General features: G+C 39.3%; 1 pseudogene; it reads right to left on the bottom strand.

Moving 5' to 3' along the window:
• Positions 1 to 4,739: 4,739 nt before the first annotated feature.
• LOC140531539 (large ribosomal subunit protein uL23-like) lies at positions 4,740 to 5,210 on the bottom strand (annotated as a pseudogene).
• Positions 5,211 to 5,481: the final 271 nt, after the last annotated feature.

The raw sequence follows: 5,481 nt of genomic DNA, 5'->3' as shown, positions 1-5,481 counted from the left end.
TATAGAAGGCAATCATGGGATCAATTAGCACCTATGTACTTCCATTGCATTACTTTTTGTATTGGTACAAAGGTTTTTCCAGTTTCTCTGACCAGGGATAGAGAAGGATTTTTATATGCTAAAAAGGGCTGGGAAAGCTTCTTTTTACGTTGGAGAGGTTTAGTCCACTTTCATGGAGCACACAATTCAATAGAAATGCTGTCTTAATGCTTCTCAGTTGCACTATATTTAGGAATGCGAAAGTATGCGTTGGATATTATTCACATTCTGCTAATATTTTTGTCCTTTTCCAGTATCTCCAGATGCCTTCCAAAATGGTAAAAGGTATATTTGAGATAGAAACAGTTTTCTCTAGGTTTGTTTCTACCATGGACCCTTGCCATGGTGATTTTCGAAAATGGACACAAACCAATCAATCTCTCCTATGAAAATGTCAAAAATCATCCTTCCCAACTGTGAATTGAATATACTGACCTTAATGTAAATGAATAAATAAATAAATAATCTATCATTCCCATGGACTGGGGCTGCCACACTCAGATTCCCTCACTTACAACTTGACAAGGCTGACATTCTTAAGAGAAAACTTCTCCCTATCTCGCCCCACTGTGTTAAAAGCTGATATACTCCAACCTTGCTATTCTGAACTTACTCAGAGACCAGCCTTGTCTTCTGTTGTCTGTCAAAAGTGGTTTACCAGGAGGAGAATTGGTTAGAGAGGGGGTTATTAACTTTTCTTGTGTGGTGGATCCCTTTGGCACTCAATTCTCTGAAACCTTAGTTTTTCTCATATACAAAATAAAGGTATTAGACTCCCTTCAACTCTCCCTCTCCCTCTCCCCAACTCCGTGTGTGTGTGTGTGTGTGTGTGTGTGTGGTTTGCGAGTCATCCTTGGAAATCTTCTTGAGATGGATAGATAGATAGGTATAATTTTATATATCTATGTATATCCATATTCTATGAACAACATTCACAATTTTGAACTTTATCTTTTTAACTAGTTCTGGTTCATGGTTCAAATCTATCCTTTGAAAGCTGTACCTGTACATGAATATATATACCTGTATATACATATATAGGCATATGTACATATTAAACTGGATGGCTTCTAAATTACCTTCAAACTCTTGGAATTTTGTGATTGATTAATAGGTCCCTCCCATTGATTAGTACTATGGAAAAGGTTGAGATTTAGCAGAAGGTGAAGGAGATGGCATTAGTTTTGGGTGCTCTCAGCTTCCTGGCTCACTTTATTTTTTACTCATGGTGACATTCAAGGTTTCCTTTCTACACGTAGAATCCTCTTTTCTATCTTAATCTTTTCAGGATGAACTCTACGAGGTAAAAGTAAATGATGGTAACCCTATACACCTCATCACCCAGGTTTAAACTCTGGAAACCATTTTTGACTCTTCTAGTTCATCTCTTATATCCACTTAATTGTCAAGTCTTATTTATTCTATCTCTTCATTTTTCTTTCACTGACATCACCATAGTGTATGCTTTTATCACCTCTTTCTGACCTAGAAGCCTCTTGACTATTCCTCCTGCCAGTAATCTTTCCCCTTTCTGACTGTTGTTCCACATCTGTATCAAAGAATATTCTGATGAACAAATTGTCTCAAAGAAAACTGGATTTTTAATAAGAATGTCTGGATCTGAATTTTAAATTTGCTCCTTGCTATTTTTGTGATCTTGTACAAATCATGTCTAGCAGCAAGCACCCTGACACCTCCAGGATTGCCTGCTAGCACAGGTCCTTAGATCTACTTTTCTAAAAGGAAAGCAACTTTCTAGGGATCAACAGCCTTCTTTGATATTCGAGGTCCTTCATGACCTGACTCCAACCTCTTTTTTAATTTTCATTTCACATAATTTATCCTTCACAAACTCTACTTTTAGGTCAAGTTATACCTTTGCTATACCCCATTCTCATACCACCTTTTCCTACCTGCTATCTGCCATGGCTAGAATGGATACTTCTATCTTTTTGTTGAAATCCTTCCCTTCCTTCAAGACTCTAGAGGTGCTAAGTGTCTAGCATATTTTAACAGGGGTAAATAGCTTAAGTTAAAGGAACATGACTAAATCTGGGGTAACAGCTCTGCTAAGTGATTGCTTTTTCTTGCTAGGAATTAGTTCTCCACGCTACTTTCCAGCTATCTCCACACCAAGCAATCTCCATTCAGCCACTAATTTCATCTCAACATCTCCCCCTCTACTCATACACTAACTGAGCTTCCACCTCTGGGTTTCCTGACTCTGATAGCTGATAAGCAATATTCTTATATTGCTAAGAACCAAGTTTCCATGAAAGTCTCTGGTCATCTCCATACCAGGCCACTGTGCTGTATCCTTCTTCCACTTTATGTATTGCCTTCCTGCATTAGAATGTAAGCAATTTGAGGGCAGGGACTAATTCGCTTGCTTATACTTGTATCCTAAACTCTTAGCATCATACCTTAGTTCCTGGCTCACTGTAAGCACTTAGTGAAAGCTTTACCTCTCTCTCTGTCTATGCATGTACTCATGCATGCATGTATGTATGCATGCATGCATGCATTTATCTAATCATCTGTGCATCTATATGGGTATTTATCATTTATTTATCTATTTGTATATCTAGTCATCTATTTATGTACCTATGTATCTATATATGTATCTATTTACCTATATATCTTTCTAACAACTATCTATCTAACCATCAATCCACTTATCTCTGTCTCTGTCTCTGTCTCTCTCTCTCACCTATCACTTAAACTTTGTATGTATGTGTGTAGGGGGAGAGGTTTTGTAAGGGGTTTTGTGGGTCTCATTGTACTATACCACATAGGTGGATATATTCTACATATATGTATACATTATACATATATACATTGATTATACATGTGTGTATGTATGTATGTATATACATACATACATACATATGTCTTAGAAGTTCAGATGCAGCCAGAAAGCAATACGGGTGTACTAGGAGGAACAGAGCGGTAAGGTGCCAAAATGGATTCTGCCTGGACAGATGAATTTTTAAATTCAATAATAGGAAACTCCACTAAAAACAACCCCTTTTTAACCTCAGTAAACTAATTTTGTAACTGCAGCAAAGCCTTCTGGTTTTTTCCTCCTTTTCTTTTTTTCCTTTTAACTTCTAGCTTTATATGGTTGTTTATGGGGGGAAAGGTGTCTTTGGCATTTTCCTTTCTGCCAGTCTCTTCTTCCTCACATTGCAGTCTTAATTTGATCACCAGTTATCAAAAGGGAACAGTAATCTTGGGGAAAAAAAACATTGTTCTGGGGCCAGAGTGTTTTTCTTTTTTTGTATTGCTTCTAGAACTGAAGGTTTTTGTGTTCTGATATGAGATTTGCTCTCCTGAGATCCAGCAAATTCTGAGTGAGTGGAATGAAAGGGGGGTGGGGAATTAGAGAGATGGTCTCTAGACCTGGGCAAACTTATCATAATAGGTAGAATAGCTCCTGACAATGACTGAACTGCTGAGAGAAAAATAGGGAAGGAAAGTATATAGGATGAGAAAGGAGAAAGGGGATTTGCAGGTGTCCCCATGTGTTGTAATAGGTAGATCATCTATTCCAAATACTGTGAGTTTCAAGGAAGCAGAAGTATACTGAAAAGAATATTGGGCAAAGAATGACCTGGGTTTGGATTCTACCTCAAACACTAATGGTGCGTCTATGGGCAAATAAATCACTTAATTTATTTGAACCTCGGATGGAGATAACAGTATCCCTAAGTACTTTACAGGGTTGTTGTGGGGATTAAAGGAGATAATGAGTGTGTAGCAAACACACTATGTTCCCCTCTCCATTTCCAGAAGCAAATGATTCTATCCCTGCCCCCTCCTTTTAAAGAGCTTTCATCAAGAAGCAAATGAGTAATTTTTATATCCTGTCCTAATGACTAAAGTGGGACATGAGTGAAAGAAAGGCAAATTGGGCAAATGTAGAAGTCTCCTCTTCCCCCTGTCCAGAAAGAACCACCATGCAAACAACAACTACCAAGATGTTCATGCAATTGTGAGATCTCACACTGGCACTTGGAGAATTAAGAGAGATATAGAAAAGAATCATCAGAAGTCTTTATGGATTTAAAAACAGAAACCTCATCTAAGTGTTGCAAGAAAGCAATAGCCCTACAGATCCTTGAATTAGGAGTACACAGGTGTCTAAATTAGATGTCGGAAAGCTGGAGGCACTGTGATCTGTAGCTTCATCTCTCAGCTATAAATCCACTTGGTTTAAGAAGACCTAGAGTGGTCTCTCTGGGTGGTCCAGAAGATGGTGAGCTGGTCCCCTGGGAAGCAAGGAAGTGTCATTTGCAGGATACCTAACTCCACAAAGGAGTTAGCTATAGCAGAGAAAGCTACAGAGGATACCAAGTGATGGCTTTCAGGGCATGCCTCTCTGGCTATAGTTAAGAGAAGAAGTCTACTGGGGAAAAGTAATTAGCAAATGTTGAGCAGGAACTTCTCATGACAAAGCAACTCAGTGATGGAAAGGCATCCTGAGGGAAGGGGTGACATTTACATGAAGGAGAAAAATCTGGATTTTCTCATTACTGTAGCCCAATACAGGGCAGTACAGAAAATGACAGAAATCATAAAAATCTTTGAAGAAAGGGTTTACAAACCAGGAAAAAGGCTGTCATGATTCTTTTTTTGGGGGGGGGGAAAACTTTTTATTGTAGGACACTTTTTATTGTGTCCATGAAACTGGACACAGTTTAGATGATTCCAGTTTTGTTGGCAACATCCAAAGCATCATAGTCTGGAGCAAGTTGGACGTAGGCTTTCTTCTCTCCATCAAGCTGGATCAGTGTGTTGACCCTGGCCACGTCGATGTCATACAGCTTCTTTACTATCTGCTTGATCTGATGCTTGTTGGCCTTGATGTCCACAGTGAAGACTAAAGTGTTGTTGTCCTCAATCTTCTTCATAGCAGACTCAGTGGTCAAGGGAAACTTAATGATGGCATAGTGATCAAACTTGTTTCTCTGAGGGGCACTTTTCCGAGGGTATTTGGGCTGCCTTCTTAGTCTTAGTGTCTTGGGTTGCTGGAAGGTGGGGAATGTTCAGGACTTCTTCTTTTTGTGGCTATGGACACCCTTCAACACCACCTTCTTGGCCTTCAAGGCCTTGGACTTGGCTTCTGTCTTGGGGAGGACAATGGCTTCTTTCTTTGCCTTCAGCACCATCTTGGGGAAAAGGGTGCTGTCATGATTCTTCTGAGGCTTAAATAGTATATCCCTTCTGTATCCATTCATTTGTAAATAAAACTTTTTGTGAGTGTTTTGTGCCTTGTGAACCTAACTAGTTATGGGAGTTTCTGGTGACTGACTTTGGATGAGGGCCAGAATACAACATTCCCAGATGATTTGGGTGGGGCCATAAGTCAGAGAAGTGAGAGGGCCCCCACATGGACAGCCAAGCTATGTGTCAGGAAAAAATGTCTGACACAAGGGTAAT

Source organism: Notamacropus eugenii, chromosome 3 (genome assembly GCF_028372415.1).
Source record: "Notamacropus eugenii isolate mMacEug1 chromosome 3, mMacEug1.pri_v2, whole genome shotgun sequence".
Lineage (NCBI taxonomy): Eukaryota > Metazoa > Chordata > Mammalia > Diprotodontia > Macropodidae > Notamacropus > Notamacropus eugenii.
This window is presented reverse-complemented; position numbering and strand designations above follow the sequence as displayed.